This window comes from Crotalus tigris, unplaced genomic scaffold, assembly GCF_016545835.1.
Source record: "Crotalus tigris isolate CLP2741 ecotype Arizona unplaced genomic scaffold, ASM1654583v1 scf7180000017928.472892, whole genome shotgun sequence".
NCBI classification, from domain to species: domain Eukaryota; kingdom Metazoa; phylum Chordata; class Lepidosauria; order Squamata; family Viperidae; genus Crotalus; species Crotalus tigris.
In genome coordinates, this window is record NW_024096723.1 from 281,490 (window position 1) to 299,761 (window position 18,272).

The following is an 18,272-nucleotide window of genomic DNA, read 5'->3' on the forward strand; positions in this document are numbered from 1 at the left end:
AATCACAAGACCCTGGAGATGCTGCAACATTCCAGCTGATCGACGCTTCTTCTGGGCTCAGCAGAAGCACCAGGATCAGCGCTGAGCTCCAGCTGGAGCCTGGCACTGATCCTGGCGCTTCCACTAAGCCCTGACAGTCCCGAAGAAGCACTGATCTGGTGCTTCCGCTGAACCCTGACAGCCCTGCAGCTCCAGCCATCTCTCGCTCAGGCTTCTGCGGTGCTGCCACCGGTTCAACTCATTCCCCTCCCCCACTACCACTTTTCTAGGATGGTCACGTACCACCTGCCAGGTGCCAATGTACCACAGGTGGTACCCATACCACTGGTTGAAAAGCCTTGTTCTAGAGCAGCTTCAAATAAGGCAAATTCGAATGAGCTGAACAGAAAGTTGTCAGACACGAAGAATCAGGACCTCATGTTAAGTTCCAGTTGAGCTAATTCATTGCTCACGTCTATAGACAAGAATCTAATCTGGGGGTCTTCAAACTTGGCCCTTTTATGACTTGTGGACTTCAACTCCCAGAATTCCTTAGCCAGGCATGCTGGCTGAGGAATTCTGGGAGTTGAAGTCCACAAGTCATAAAAGGGCCAAGTTTGAAGACCCCTGATCTAGTCAGTTGATAGCACTAAATTAGTGCTAGATAAGAACAGAATTCAAGAGAGGCTGGCTTTAGACCATTTATGGAAATGTAATAACTCCAGGCTGATTCCTCTCTTGATTCTCTTGACTACCTATAGTACTCAGGACGAAATGAGCCCATATATAGAAGAACTCTAAACAATACAACAAGGGAGAAACATACATGGGAAAGCTCATTAAAAATACAGTTATATTAAGAGAAAAAATCCCTCTGCAGGACAAATCTGTTGAAGTTTAAGCAATGCAGATTTGACATTCAGGCTATTGATCCCAAGGCTTATTTTGTCAGGGAAGTATGTGATAAATGTTATTTTTACATAAAATCTGACCTGAACAAGGCCTTGGCTTTTTCTTAGACTTCTACAGGGAATTGTATTATTCAGTTTTTTTAAAAAAAGACAGAAACTAAAGATATTAAAAAAATGGGTGGTTAGGGAGAGACAGATTGGAGGAGGAGGAGGATCATTTTTTCCATTGACATTAATGATGTACAAGTTTTATAGGAAACCCATGGTTAATATGTTCAATTGAAGATCTGTTTTCTCCTGTTTCCAAAGCAGTCTGTAACTTTAAAACAGAACAATGGCATCGTTTCATTTAAAGTTTTAAGTGGAGAATATAATATCCTATTTATCTGTGTTACTTAAACCAGGGCTTTTCAACCAGTGGTACGGGTACCACCTGTGGTACATAGGCACCTGGCAGGTGGTACGCGACCATCCTAGAAAAGTGGTAGCGGGGGAGAGGAATGAATTGAACCAGGGGCAGCACCCCACAAGCGTGAGAGGGAGACGGCTGGAGCTGCAGGGCTATCAGGGCTCAGCAGAAGCGCCAGGATCAGTGCCGCTTTCCAGTTGATCGGCGCTTCTTTGGGGCTGTCAGGGCTCAGTGGAAGCACCAGAATCAGTGCCAGGGTCCAGCTGGAGCTCAGCACTGATCCTGGCACTTCCGCTGAGCGCAGAAGAAGCACCGATCAGCTGGAATGTTGCAGCATCTCTTGTGATTTACATTCAGATGCTTGGCAACTGATTCATATTTATGACGGTCACAGTGTCCCAGGGTCAGGTGAAGTGACCAAAACCTGCTGCAACCACCCAGCAGACGGGGGGAATAAAAAGCAAACACCCCCCCCACCCCACCCCCGCTGCCAATCCTCAACAGAAATGCTCACAACAATAGAAACCTCGGACAGGAGGAAGAGTGCCACCGGGCAGGCAGGCAGGTGTCTTGCTCAGCTGTGGCTTGGGGGGCACTTTTTTCAATGCCATTGTAACTTCGAACAGTCACTAAGCGAACTGTTGTAAGTCGAGGACTACCTGTACTTTATCACTTTTTTCCTTTTTTTTGGTCATCAAGTTTTTGACACCTTGCTAGGCGACTGGTGGTCCTCGGATGTTGCCATATCCTAAAAGTGGTACCATGGGTGAAAAGGTTAAAAAGCCCTGACTTAAACTGCTTTTAGTTTTTGACAGCAGGAAACTTGTTGACCAAATTTGGGGTGAAAGAAAGAAAGAAAAAAAGAAAGAGAGAGAGAGAGAGAGAGAGAGAGAGAGAGAGAGAGAGAGAGAGAGAGAGAGAGAGAGAGAGGAAGTCTCTATATTTGTAGAAGATGCTTGACTAAATTACTCAATTAATCCATGTTATTGCTTTTCACTATTCACTGAGCCGTAAGTATTCAAAAGGGCTAGCTTTGTTAAAATGTTAAATTACACAAAAAATAACCAGGTATTACTGGCCCAACATTACTACTAACAAAGCATTTCATTAAATGCATGGCTAATTGGAATTATAACTGATCTGGTAAAGTATAATATATAAATAAAGCCATTGATACAAACCATAATTCTATACCAACTCTGTTCAGGCATCACACAAGGCCACACTTGTTTCGTGCCAATTTATAACCACAATTGGCTGATAGATCATACTATCACTTAGCACTATGTGCCAATCAGACCATTGTCTACAACGATGAACTAAGCCATTTTTAATTATTCTTCGTTGAATCGGCCATAATATTCTGTTCCACAGAAATCAAGAATATTCACATTATGGAGCCCAAGGATATTGAATCTCAGCAATTTGTTGGAATATATGGATTGACCAATTAATAATAATAATAATAAAGTTGGAAGGGACCTTGGAGGTCATCTAGTCCAACTCCCTGCTCAGGCAGGAAACCCTATAACATTTCAGATTGATTGATTGATTGACTGACTGCCTTGATTGACCAATTGACCTTGATCTTGACCTTGCCGCCAAAGACACTGGAAAATCTACATTCTTCATTGATCAATATTCACTAACAATCCAAAAATAACATTACCATTAAAACGAGTACAGATGGTAATGGAATTAACTTGCATCAAGGCTATTAGTAGTCCTAGGAAAAAAGGATTATGAAAGCAGAAGGAAAATATTTTCCTATATTGGGATATAATGGGAACTTTTGTTTCTTATCTTTAAAAGCATATATTTATTTTCCATTTCCTTTGTGAGATGCAATGGGGTTTGCATAAAAGAGCAGGAAAAAAAACTAATTGCTGACAGCAAGTTGGTTACGTCTTGCAAAGATGTTCCTCATTGCATTTAATTAACAACAACACTGGCGCCATTATATGGTTCGGTCAAGACCCCACTCTCTTCCCTGGGAAAGCATCCATTGATGAAAGCTTTTGATAAGCAGATAGATAAAAGGCTTGTTGTGAACAAAAATCAATGGCATAAATATTTACCTAGGCTTAAGATGCGTAAATCATGGAGCTTTTCTGCCAGACACTCTTCTTATTGATTATAGTTTGGTCATTAATGCAGTCTTCACTTTCTCCTGATAATAACAGTGCCTACAAGTGCGGAATAGCTACTCTGAAGAAAATCAAGTGAAACAAAAGTAAAGATAGCACCAATAGTCACAGGCGCCTTGGGTGCAATTATTCCAAAACACCTGGAGCACCAAAGAAAGAAGCAACCTGGAATTAAGGAGAAACTTCCTGACAATGAGGACAATCAACCAGTGGAACAGCTTGCCTCCAGAAGTCGTGGGTGTTTCATCACTGGAGGTTTTTAAGAAGAGACTGGACAGTCACTTGCCTGAAATGGTATAGGTTCTCCTGCTTGGGCAGGGGGCTGGACTAGAAGACCTCCAAGGCCCCTTCCAGTTCTATTCTATTCTATTCTAGTCTAGTCTATTCTAGTCTAGTCTAGTCTAGTCTAGTCTAGTCTAGTCTAGTCTAGTCTAGTCTAGTCTAATCTAGTCTAGCCTAGTCTATTATTACATTCTCTATATTCTATTCCATTCCATTCCATTCTATTATTACATTCTCTATATTCTATTCTATTCTATTCTATTCTGTTCTATTCTAAAGGTGCTGTAAGGACCTGCCTCAACTAGGTCTCCCAAGAAAGCAGAACTCTTGAAACAGACATTGTTTCAAAAGGAACTTTTATTAGGAGCCAGTGACAGCAAGGAATTCAAAGAAATTAGGAAGACAAAGACCCTTAAAATCTACATATCCCCGTTCAAACTAAGGACAGGAAACATAATAGGATTAACCCACCAATACCAAAAGGACACACTCGGACTCAGGTCAAAGTACATGACACAGGAAATACAAAGCCTCAAACAGGAATAGGAAACAACCTAAAGAGCCCCAGAAGGTATAAAAACCCACCACTTCCAGCTACATATGGTCAGCTTTCCCAGAGTCATATTTCTGTCTGGCTCTGCTTTTCAATAAACTACAACCTTCTTTTTAAAGCAGTCTCCATCTTGTTTATTCCCGGCTTGGACTGGACCCTGATGAAGATTTTTCCTTCAACAATAGAGACAGAGAGAAGGAGGGGGGAGAGAGAGAGAAAGAGAGAGAGAGATTCTTTTTTTTCCTTTATTTATTCTTCATTTTGATTCCTTACTTGAGAACTTTTGGTTCCGTGCTGTTTGAAATGGACAAAAACATATCTGACCTCCAAATGGATCACAGTAGCAAGCAATAAAGTTCCAAACCATGCTTGGTAAAAAAAAAATATTCAGAATTACCCCAGCCTGGTGATGGTGGAGGGCACCATGTTGAAAGATGTTGCCCCCATATCTCCAGGTCATCGTTAATTTATTATCCACAGAAGTGCAGATGGCAATGTCTTTCTCTCCTGTTCTCCTCGGGAGATTTTCCACATGAAGTATTTTTAAGTACAAATCCCTTAACATCTGCCTTAATTTGGTAGCGATGATCATTAGCAGCCATTATATCTCATCAACATCTAATCCTGGTAGAAGTGATTCATAAACAGCCTGGTAAGGGAACACAAATGCACTGATGAGAAAGGCTTATTCTGCTGCTATAAATTTCCCCACTTTGCAAAAAAGAAAGGAAAAAAGAATCTGGGTGACTGATTTTGTGAAATTGAAACATGTCACAGTCACCTTTAGGAAAGTTTGCAATCAGACTTCACTCTTTTCTTAACAACACAAGAGGTGACATTACTATACCACCAAAGAAACAACTATTTTTTTTAATGACCCTATAATCCCTTACTTTGGGGTGGAGTCGGTGCAACTGAATGGATCTGAGCATTTACTGACCAGATGCCCTTCCTGACACAAACACGGTGTTCACAGCAGACAATAACTCATTGCGCCCCGAGAGAGAAATATTGGCCACCACCTAGGATCGAACTCACAGCTTCCAGAATGTGAGGCGAGAGCTCCATCTCTAGGCCACCATGTCACTATCCAAGACAGAAAACATTACAAGACCATAAAACACAGGTACAGCTGAATTTCTCCTATTTTTTTTAACAATATTCTTCCTGTTTCAGTTCTCCATCTTTTGTTAGCTGTTGAACAACCAAAAACCGATGTGTGCACAGTCAGTGAGAGCTGTGATCCTTCCTTTAATCTTATTTTAAATAGTGCTAGAGGGATTAACGATTGTTGATGCAGTTGCTTAGTCTAGTTGACAGAATTTCTTGATGGTAGTGTAGAAAATGATCAGACGGAGCCTGGGGGAGTGGGGGAGTCAAATGCATCATAAGCCAGAAGTCCCTGCATGCCCACAATCTAAGTCCAGCTCACCTTGAATACCTTTTTTATCTCCCGCTCATTTCTCTTGACCGTTAGTTGGCCAGATTCTAGTAGACAGCTTAAGCTTGCAATAAATCTTTATATTCATTTGTATTGCCTGAATTGCCTGATTTCCCTGGTGCTTGACAGGTAGATTGACCAACAGAAATATTACTCAATTAACAGGAAGAAATTGTTCAACCTGATAGAGGCTTATCAGGTACGTACAGCTATTTTAATGCATGCTGAAATAGTCCTCGGTCTGGTTTGATGAAGTAATGGAATCTCTGTCCTGACAGCAGGACCTAAGTTTTCTCTATTCTGACAACTCAACATGTATACAAATAATCTCGACTTACAACCCAAGTGGAGCCCAAAATGTCTGTTGTTATGTCAGAGTGTGCACAGTCTTATTGCACTGAGATAACCCAGGAGTAAACACAGTAAACAGTGGTTTGTATTAAATGGTGGCTTATCTTACACTATCCACAATATCATACACCAGGAACAATATATCTACACGTGTTAATACAGCAGGATCCAACAAGCCACAATTATAGCAGGAAACGGAAGAGAAAGAACACATCAGCAGAGCCTTCCCTTTTATACTAAGGCTCTTAAAGAGACACAGACTCTGCTAGTCTCTTAACTGAACGTCCTGATCCTGCCCATTGATTTTATACCCTGGATTCATGCTTTGACTCTTGAACCTGCCTCTGGGACTTGCCTTTGCCTTGCACCCTATTCTCCAGACTCCAGATGATGGACCTTGGTGTTTGTATCTTGCCTTGTTTCTATTTTGTCTTGCCTTGTGAATTGCTCCAACTTCGTGGATTCCCGCTGGAGTCATTCCAGAACTGAGCTGGGAATTTATTGGGGGTTTGCCTTGTGGCTGGACTGTTGATTTTCTGAGGAAGGCTCTTGGAAGGTCTTGGAAAGCTTCAATTAACCCCTTGAATTCTCTATGGCAGGGGTGTCAAACTGCCAGCCAATGGGCCAGATACATCACATGGAAGCCACACCCACCCCAGCTCTGGCAAGGGGGAAAAAGTCGCAATACAACACATTACGTGATGCGGCGAGTTTGATACCCCTGTTCTATGGTGTGTCTGCTTGTGAGCTGAAGTCGGACAGCTTGATGGTTTGCTTACAGACATTTTATTACCCAACTAGGTGACATCATCAGTGCTAGTGAGTGTGGGGTTTTCTCCCTGTTTCATTTTATCTATTTTTACAGCTTTGGTGTTTCCGTTATATGTACAAACATCATGAACATAATCCAAGAGATATTTGGGTAATTTCTACATGCCCAGGAAGTTAGAACTGGCTGCAATTCCACGTAAGGATATGATGTAAGCCAACCTTTGACTCCATATGAGGTTGATCTAGAACAGTGGTTCTCAACCTTTTTAATGCCGCGACCCCCAACCAGTCGTACGTCGAGGACTAGTCAACCGGTCGTAAGTCGAGGACTACTCAACTGGTGCAGCACCGTTTGCAGAATGGGACTTTTGGCAAGCTCAGCAGGGCAGAGACAGTCTGGACAATTCCTATTGGCTTTTGAAAGCCAATAGAATTAGACTCTATTCAAGAGAGTCTATTCCAGTGGTTCTCAACCTGTGGGTCGGGACCCCATTTGGGGTCGAACGACCATTTCACGGGGGTCGACAAACAACGCAGTCCACCATTTTTTCCCCCCTTTTCCTTAGCTGTGCTACTCCCTTTTATTCTATTGGCTTTTGAAAGCCAATAGAATTAAACTCTATTCAAGAGAGTCTATTCCAGTGGTTCTCAACCTGTGGGTCGGGACCCCATTTGGGGTCGAACGACCATTTCACGGGGGTCGACAAACAACGCAGTCCACCATTTTTTCCCCCCTTTTCCTTAGCTGTGCTACTCCCTTTTATTCTATTGGCTTTTGAAAGCCAATAGAATAGACTCTCTTGAATAGAGTCTAATTCTATTGGCTTTCAAAAGCCAATAGGAATTGTCCAGGCTGTCTGTGCCCTGCTGAGCCCACCAAAAGTCCCATTCTGCAAATGGTGCTGTACCAATTGAGTAGTCCTCGACTTACGACCGGTTGGGGGTCGTGGCATTAAAAAGGTTGAGAACCTTTTTAATGCCGCGACCCAATAGAATAGAAGGGAGTAGCACAGCTAAGGAAAAGGGGAAAAAAAGATGGCGGACTGCATTGTTTGGTGACCCCCGTGAAATGGTCGTTCGACCCCAAATGGGGTCCCGACCCACAGGTTGAGAACCACTGATCTAGAATCATCAGTGGAGGAAGGCATGATCAGTTGCCCAAAATATGGGAATGACAAGTCTGTAGCAGGTTAGAGCTTCGAAACAATCCATAAGAAAGAAAAATTATCTGAGATCTATTTGCTAAAAGGATCAGGAATAGAATGGCATCAAACTGCATCAGAGAACTGAACAATGCTTATACAACTTAAATGTGGATTAACGACTCACTTTTTTCAGGGGATGTAAATAACTGCCTGATTTTATTTCATTCCATTCTAGGGATAATGGGATAATCCACTGAATGGTTTTTTTCCACTGGCTGTGTTATTATACCAAATCAATTTCAGCTGTTTCAAACCTTGTGCCTCCAGATACTTACTTAACTTAGCTCTGCATATATGGTTGTTTGGAAGGATTCTTTTTTTAAAAAAAAAATGTCATTTATAGTAGTATTCACATAGCAAATTCCATTCTTAGGGGGAATCAAATATGCTGGCACTCTTTTAAAATTAACTTGCTGCTTTATCTCTTGGGTTTAAAATCTTTAAATTCAGCCAAAATTCCAGACTAGCATTTTAAACTGTTTTAAACCTTGGATTATGTAGGAGCAAATCTCACTCCCACTCTTATCCCATCTGCAGATCCATGGTGGGATAAAAGTTAACAGGGAAAAAGTCTGATTCATGTTTGTTCTTCCCATGGGACGGGGGAATTGTTGGGGAAGGCAAATGAGGATTGAATGTGCTTATCCTGTTCCTGCTCTCAAGTCCACATCCAAACACAAATAATAATAATAATAATCAATCCCAAAACAACTGGAGCACCACTTGAACACCATTGGCATTGACAAATTCGCTATTAGTCAATTGCAAAAGGCGGCCTTACTAGGAACTGCTTCCATCCTGCGACGATATCTGTAATACCATCAAACATCCACATCTGCCTATCCCAGGTCCTGGGTAAGGACTTGATAGGTAGACAAAATGCCAAATCCAATCTGAACATCTGGCAGACTGTGCGATGATCCATAATAATAATAATGATAATAATAATAATAAACTTGAAAGGGACCTTGGAGGTCTTCTAGTCCAACCCCCTGCTCAGGCAGGAAACCCTATACCATTTCAGACAAATGACTGTCCAATCTCTTCTTAAAAACTTCCAGTGTTGGAGCATTCACCGCTTCTGGAGGCAGGTTGTTCCACTGGTTAATTGTTCTGACTGTCAAGAAGTTTCTCCTTAGTTCCAGGTTGCTTCTCTCCTTGATTAGTTTCATCCATTGACACAGTTGCTATGGTAATTAGTAGTTTACTCAAGGTCAATCACATAACAGCACACAAGGGATGGAAACAAAAACAGAGTCTCTGAAGAAGAAAAAAAGCTTACCTGAATAGTTGCTTTTAACAGGAGTACAGAGAGAAATCGAAATCTAGTCCAAAATTCTGAGAGCCATGTCAGGGTTGTCAGCCAGTCCTGAAGGGAGAATTCCAGTAGCAGTGTCCAAACAAACATCCCATACAAGTGTCAGAAATCAGACAGTTACTTTCAATAAGGGAACATGAATCAGGGCTGCCTCTTAAAGTAGATTGCAGGCAGTTGTCCCTAATCAAGATATTGATCCCTTTACAGTTGCACCTTGGTACTCAACTGCTTTGAAACTTATAAAATTTGCTTCTCAATGGATTTTGACATGAACATTTTGTTCCGGTACTCAGCATTTGTTTGGTAATGCAACACACAAGCTAGAACTTGTTTGTGCTGACCACTTTGTGACTCATTGTATTATTCCTTATGGGGGGGGATGTTTGGTACTCATTGTTTTTGATACTCCTCATGCTTCCCAGAACCAATTAACCAATTAAGCCTCAAATAATGTTTCTGTTCTGCTCTCTTCTCCACTCATATACCGTATTTTCCGGCGTATAAGACGACTTTCTATGCATGCAAATCACTCCGAAGTCGGGGGTCGTCTTATACGCCGAGTCGTCTTATACGCTGGAAAATACGGTAGTTGAAAAAGTAGTTGAAAATGAGCAGGTTAAAATATTGTAAAATTTGCAAATATAGACTGATGTCATCTTAAGTTCTTAGGAAGAACTGGATATATATGAAGGCCAGTGCCAGCTAAAGAACTGGCAGCAAAGACTTCACATTGTTGTGAACATTAATTTAATGTTTTTAATATAATACAATCTAATACAATATATTTAATATAATGCAATCTAAGTAATTTAATATAATTAATACAAGAAACTTTTTATTGCCTTTATTGGCTTCATTCCAATTCCATATCATTTCTCCTTGGAAATCATCCAAACAAAAATAGAGGAAGTTTTACAGCAGATAGCCACCAACCGTACGCTAATGCAAACTACTCATATTCTTACCATTAATATTTTTAAAGGAGCAATATTCACTACACAGAAATCTTGAGGAAAAAAAATCCCCTTAATTTGTGTTCTGTAAAAAAAAACAAAAAAACAACCAGTAATTGTGAAAAAAAAAACACAATTTCCTGAAATCTAACTGTATCTTTCCTAAGACTGAACTCCTGTTGCCATAAGTTGTTGTTGTTGTTGTTAATTGCGAAGTCATGTCTGACCCTTCGCGACCCCATGGACAATGTTCCTCCAGGTCTTCCTGTCCTCTATCATCTTCTGGAGTCCATTTAAGTTCACACCTTCTGCTTCAGTGACTCCATCTAGCCATCTCATTCTCTGTCGTCCCCTTCTTCTCTTGCCCTCCATCTTTCCCAGCATTAGGCTCTTCTCCAGTGAATCCTTCCTTCTCATTAGGTGGCCAAAGTATTTGAGTTGCATAAGTACTGACTGTAAATCACTGTATAAACACTGTCTATCTCAGAAAGACCGGCCCTAATAGAAAAATGCAATCATCATTACAAGTTTACATGTCAGAGATAAAGGCAAGAATAAATAATCAGATTCTAGAGGAGATACTGTGCACACAATTGTCTCTCTGGTTACTCTTCCTTGCCTAAGGCTGATATTTTAAACCCCAAATTGTGTTTAGAGTTCTTTTTCTCTCCCACATGTTAGCATTTTAGCCCGTAGCCTCTGATCCCTATGAAAAGTTTATGTGTATTAGGGAAGACTGGCACATAATAAATTTCCACCCTGAGTGGACAAAGGTACTGTCAGATCTTATCATCTTTAGAATGAAAGCAGGAGAGCTTGGCAAAAACTCACTTCTAATTAAATTTTACTCTCCATTGAACACTCTGCTCACTTTCATTGCTTCTGGCAAGGGGAAGGAGAGCCTGGAGTAAAATTTCCACCTCTAATAGCTGTGACGGTTGTCAGCATTTTAGTAAACAACCTCTCAACCTATCATCCCGTTGAAGGAATCCAGTTCTCTTCCTTGCACCTTCAGGCCTCTAGCTGAGCTCCTGCTGCTGTGGGTGAACCATCTTGATGAGCAACTCAAGCAAGAATTTCTCTATATCTGTCATTTCTTTGCTACAGGTGACCAGCCTGTGCAAAGGCATCAAGCATTAGAATGAGGAATTATGGATTTATAGGTGTCTGGCTACTTCTCCCAGACGTCTGCTATGCTTAAGCCCCTTCACTGCCAAGCACATCATGAATCAAGATTCACCCAGGGTTTCTCAAATGAGTTTTCATGACAAGAATGTGGAGTTAGAAAGCAGAAACTTGATAACTCAGATAGTAACACTCCAGCCTTCCATTGGATGGGGTCTTTTTGAAGTTACATCTCATTGTTTACATCTCATTTCCTTGGAGTAATGGAATAATAACAACAACAATAATAACAATAGAGTTGGAAAGGACCTTGGAGGTCTTCTAGTGCAGAGGTCCCCAACCCCCAGTCCGTGACCAGTAGCAGGCCGTGGCATGCCAGCAACCAGTCCGCACAAACAAGGAAAGCCCCATCCACAGGATGCAGGCAGCACATAAAACCATGCCCCATCTGGTCCGTGGAAAAACCTCTCTCCACATAACTGTTCCCTGGTGCCCAAAAAGTTGGGGACCTCTGTTCTAGTCCAACTCCCTGCTCAGGCAGGAAACCCTATACCATTTCAGACAAATGGTTGTCCAATCTCTTCTAAAACTTCCAGTGTTGGAGCATTCACAACTTCTGGAGGCAGGTTGTTCCACTGGTTAATTGTTCTCACTGTCAGGAAATTTCTCCTTAGTTCTAAGTTGCTTCTCTCTTCGATTAGTTTCCATCCGTTGCTTCTTCTCCTGCCTTCAGGTGCTTTGGAGAATAGCTTGACTCCCTCTTCTTTGGGGCAGCCTCTCAAATATTGGAACACTGCCATCATGTCACCCCTGGTCCTTCTCTTCATTAAACTAGACATACCCCATTCCAGCAACTGTTCTTTATATGTTTTAACCTCCAGTCCCCTAATCATCTTTGTTGCTCTTCTCTGTACTCTTTCTAGAGTCTCAACATCTTTTTTACATTGTGGATTCCAAGTGTGGCCTTACCAAGGCATTATAAAGCAGTATTAACACTTCACGTGATCTTGATTCTATCCCTATGAGAGACTATGTGTCTATTTATTAGACAATACATAATGGGATCCCATATCTACTGATAGTTAGCAGTAAAAGGAAACTAGGTCATCAAAGAACACGGTGGCTGAACAACATCAAAGCTGATGCCAGCCAAGTATAGAAAAACTCAAAGAAGTAGTGCAAGATTGTTTGATGTGGAGCGACCTGGCCCATCGAATTGCTGACCACTATGGACATCAAGAAGCTTTCACATATAATTGCCCCAGTGCTACCAGTCAAAAGATATTTCTCAGCTATTCCATATTATTCTGACAATAGGTTCTGACAGGATGGTAGAAGGACTGTATTTCTTTGCAGTCATCTGGGCATTAGCACTCTCTCTGAGAGCCATAAGAAAGGACCCTAAGAAAGGCTGAGTGCCAAAGAATTGAGGCCTTTGAACTCTGGTGCTGGAGAAGACTCCTGCGAGTCCCCTGGACTGCAAGGTGATCAAACCGGTCAGTGCTAGAGGAGATCAACTCTGACTGCTCTTTAGAAGGCCAGATCCTGAAGTTGAAACTCAAGTACTTTGGCCACCTAATGAGAAGGAAGGACTCATTGGAGAAGAGCCTAATGCTGGGAAAGATTGAGGGCAAGAGAAGAAGGGGACGACAGAGAATGAGGTGGCTGGATGGAGTCACTGAAGCAGTAGGTGTGAACTTAAACGGACTCCAGAAAATGGTAGAGGACAGGAAGACCTGGAGGAACGTTGTCCATGGGGTCGCAATGGGTCGGACACGACTTCGCAATTAACAACAACTGAGAGCTGTTGAGGCCACTTAGGGGTTTATCTGTGCTCTCAGGATCATCTGAATCAGAATACAAATCAAAGAATCTTTTATTCTTTGCTTTGCACAGGATAAAGCTGAAACTAACGGAGAAGAGACATTAAGCTAAGAGCAATTCCATGAGTCAGCAAAAGAAAAATCCCTCCAATACAATTTTTCGGATATTCAAAGGGAAACTTGAAGCTACGAAGTGAGAGCTTCATCGCTTCTTCCTTAGTTTCATTTTAGGCAGGAAGGAGCAATTTCAGCCGGCATCATCTCCTCCTCACAAAAAATATGGGGCGATGTTTGCCCTTTCTTCAATCTCTTTTCGATTTGGCTACCAGCTTCCAGGATGAGCTTCACATGGATGTTCCCAACCAGTCAAGGATCATAGAGTGAACGCCATTATGCAAGTGCACCACAAAATCAATCAGGTTTCTGGTCACCAGGGGGCAATTGAAACCGAGAACAATAGATGTGCTTTAACCTTTCGTTCGGACGTGCCCGAAATGAAAGAATTCGGTTCACGCAACTGTCTCTGTTTACCTTCACCCTTCATTACTGTGCTATTTCACTCTGCTAATTCATCTTTCCCATCCCCCCCTTCACCTTTCTGTCTCCTTTGTGTATGTACACATTATTGGTCCAGTGTTTGTGCTTCCATTACTGAGTAAATCAGCTAAGATAATGAGAGCAGTATCGTCTTTATGATTCATTGATTCCGAACTGTACCAGTTTGGTATTTTTCTATAAGAAAGAGAAGATAAACTATCTTTTTTTCGGAGGGGTTCCCTATTGATTGAAGAATAATATAAAAATATTGGCAGTATTAGTAGTCCTGCAATAAATAAAGAATCAACCTTCCCTTTTCTATTTTCCTTGCATGATGCCCCATTTTCCTTGTTCCAAAATGCCTCTGTGGAACTTCCTTTTTAACTGTATAAATGTCCTTCTCTTTAAACCTCAGGACTGCATCTTCCCACAAAACTAACAGGAAGGAGATTTAGAATATGTACAAAGGAGTAGTTATTCACACTGAACATAATTTTCCTATGGAATTCATTACCTCCAGATCTTGGAAGGTTTACTTTTTCTGATATTATTGTATTGTATTGTATTGTATTGTATTGTATTGTATTGCTTTGTATTGTATTGTATTGTATAATATTATTATAATCCTGCCTTTATTATTTTTACAAGTAAGATGGCAAACATAACCAACACACCTCCTTCCTTCTATTTTCCCCACAACAACAGTCCTGTGGGGTGGGTTGAGTGAGAGAAAATGATTGGCCATAGTCATCCAGCTGGCTTTTGTGCCTAATGTGGAACTAGAACTCACAGTCTCCTGGTGATTGGCCCATAGTCACCTAGTCAGGGCTTTCCTGCCTAAAGTGAGACTAGAATTCACAGTCTCCTGGTGATTGGCCCATAGTCACCTAGTCATGGCTTTCCTGCCTAAAGTGGGACTAGAACTTACTGTTTCCTGGTGATTGTCCCAAAGTCACCCAGCTGGCTTTTGTGCTTAATTGTGGAACTAGAACTCACAGTCTCCTGGTGTTTGGCCCAAAGTCACCCAGCTGGCTTTCATGGCCAAGGTGGGATTTGAACTCACAGTCTCCTGCTTTCTCATTTGATACCTTAACACTAAACAAAACTGGCTCTCCTAATCCTCATTCCAGATTTGGGTGGGTTGGTCATCAGAGGTAGAATCCGCCAGAAAGAAATGTTTCCTGTCCTGATATAGCAAAAGTCAAATAGAACTAGCCCTTCGTATCTTAATTTAATTTAAACAAAGTACTGTTCATTTCCTACAACTGGGTGAGGAAATGGAGGAATAACATCACCGGAACCAAAACTAAGGTGGGGATTAAATTCAGCAACCAGACTTCAGGGCAGATGTGCCTAATAATCAGAGAAAGCTGTCTTATTCCCCATCCTCACCACCCAAAAAAAAACATTGACCCTAGAAAGATAAATTACAATGAGCTGGATGCCTTACAAGGAAAAACTACTATTTCAATTGAAGCAGCAATTCTCATAGGCTCGAGACCTTTTTATGCATCGCACCACCATCCTCAAGGGTGAGTTTTTGCCCAGACCAGATAAGATTAAGGCTCATTTTTCATCCCTGCATGGCCAGGCTGAAGAGATTGCGTGGAGCTGGGGTTGTAGAAAAGAGCAGGAAGAACTGGAGGGGAGGAGTTAAATGCGTCATGAGTTTGGAGTCCTCAAATTGCCACAAGAGATCCAAGCCCTCTTTGAATACCTTTTATCTAGCACCAATTTAGCAGTATGCTTCAGCTGCCAAAAAAGCCAACACAGTGCTGGGCTGCATTAACAGAGGGATAGAATCAAGATCACATGAAGTGTTAATACCACTTTACAATGCCTTGATAAGGCCACACTTGGAATACTGCATCCAGTTTTGGTCACCACAATGTAAAAAAGGTGTTGAGACTCTAGAAAGTGTGCAGAGAAGAGCAACAAAGATGATTAGGGGACTAGAAGCTAAAACATATAAGGAACGGCTGCTGGAATTGGGTATTTATTTATTTATTTTTATTTATGAGACTTATATACCGCTTTAAGTGCAAGCATTCTCTAAGCGGTGTACACCAGTAAGCAATGTATATATATTTACATTGCCCCCAACAATCTGGGTCCTCATTTTACCTACTTCGGAAGGATGGAAGGCTGAGTCAACCTTGAGCCGGTGAGATTTGAACCACTGACCTGCTGAACACAGTCAGCTAAAGTGGCCTGCAGTACTGCACTCTAACTGCTGCGCCATCTTGGCTCATCATGTCTAGTATGAATAGTTTAATGTCTAGTTAAACTCAGTATCTCTAGTTTAAGGACATGATAGCAGTGTTCCAGTATCTCAGGGGCTGCCACAAAGAAGAGGGAGTCAAGCTATTCTCCAAAGTGCCTGAAGGCAGGACAAGAAGCAACGGATGGAAACTAATCCACGAGAGAAGCAACCCAGAACTAAGGAGAAACTTCCTGACAGTTAGAACAATTAACCAGTGGAACAACCTGCCTCCAGAAGTGGTGAATGCTCCAACACTGGAAGTTTTTAAGAAGAGACTGGACAGCCATTTGTCCAAAATGGTATAGGGTTTCCTGCCTGAGCAGGGGGTTGGACTAGATGGTAAGCTGTTGCAAGAAGATTGCACAGACTGACTAGAAGCAGCGGCAAGACAAAGTAGCAACAATGGTGCTATTATTATTATTATTATTATCATTATTATTATTATTAATCATCGCACAGTCAGCCAGATGTTCAGACTGGATTTGGCATTTTGTCTACCTATCAAGTCCTTACCCAGGACCTGGGATAGGCAGATGTGGATGTTTGATGGTATTACAGATATCGTCGCAGGATGGAAGCAGTTCCTAATAAGGCCGCCTTTTGCAATTGACTAATAGCGAATTTGTCAATGCCAATGGTGTTCAAGTGGTGCTCCAGTTGTTTTGGGATTGCACCCAAGGAGCCTATGACTATTGGTACTACCCTTGCTTGCTTTTGCCACAGTCTTTCTATTTCTATTTGTAGGTCTTTGTATTTTGTTATCTTCTCCAGTTCTTTCTCTTCTATTCTGCTATCTCCAGGCACTGCCACATCCACTATCCAGACTTTTTTGTCTTTCTTATCGACAATTGTTAAGTCTGGGGTGTTATGTTGCAGGTGCTTGTCTGTTTGAATTCTGAAGTCCCAGAGCAGTTTAATTTTATCATTTTCTATGACTTTCTCTATTTTATGATCCCACCAGTTTTTGCTTACAGGCAAATGATATTTTTTGCAGATCTTCCAATGCACCATTGTTGCTACTTTGTCATGCCGTGCTTGTAATCAGTCTGTGCAATCTTCTTGCAACAGCTTACCAAGTGGTCCACTGTTTCTTCAGCTTCTTTGCATAGGCGGCACTTACTGTCTGTTGCTGTCTTCTCAATTTTGACTTTGTATGCATTTGTCCTTAAGGCTTGGTCTTGTGCAGCCAGAATTAGTCCCTCGGTCTCTTTCTTCAATTTTCCTGCTCTTAGCCATTGCCAGGTTTTATTATTATCTGCTTTCCCAGCTATTTTTTTCATGTATTGGCCATGTAGTGCTTTGTCTTCCCATGCCTCTATTCTGTTCTTCATTTGGTCTTTCTTGTAGGCCAGTTTGGTCTCTCCAGTAGTTAGTAAGCCTTCCTGATATACTAATTTCAGTGCATCTTTATCATTTTTCTTCAGATATTCTTCCAAAGCCATTTTTTCTTCTTCAACCATCTTATGTACTTGTAGCATTTCACGCCCATCTATTTGCCTTGGTAGATAAAGTCTATCAATGTCACTGCGTGGATGAAGGGCATGATTCATTGTCATTATTTTTCTGGTCTGCCTATCCATTGCTTTTAGTTCTGCTTGAGTCCAGTCCACTATTCCAGCTGTGTACCTAATGACTGGATTGCCCAGGTGTTGATTGCCTTTATGGTATTTCCTCCATTGAGTTTGGACTTTAAGATCTTCTTCACTCTCTTGATGTATTCACCTCTAATCTTTTTCTTGACTTCAGTGTGCTTGATGTTGTCAGCTTGAAGGATACCCAAGTATTTGTAGTACTCTTCCTCATCCAGACTTTTAGTGTTATTTTCGTGGGGCATCTTGATTCCTTCAGTTTTCACTATTTTTCCTTGTTTGATAGTAAGTGTGGCACATTTGTCCAAGCCAAACTCCATTACAATATCTTGGCTATATATGCGGACAGTGTTGAGCAGCGATTCTATTTCAGATGATGTTTTTCCATACAGCTTCAGATCATCCATGTAAAGGAGGTGGGATAGTCTAGCAGATGTTTTTGATGTTTGATAGCCATGTCCTGAGTTATTCAGTATTGTTGACAGATGAAACAGTGCAATAACAAATAGTAATGGTGATAATGAATCTCCTTGAAATATTCCTCTCTTGATATTAACCTCTCCCAGCCTCTCACCATTGATCTGCAACTGTGTCTTCCATTGTGCCATCGATCTT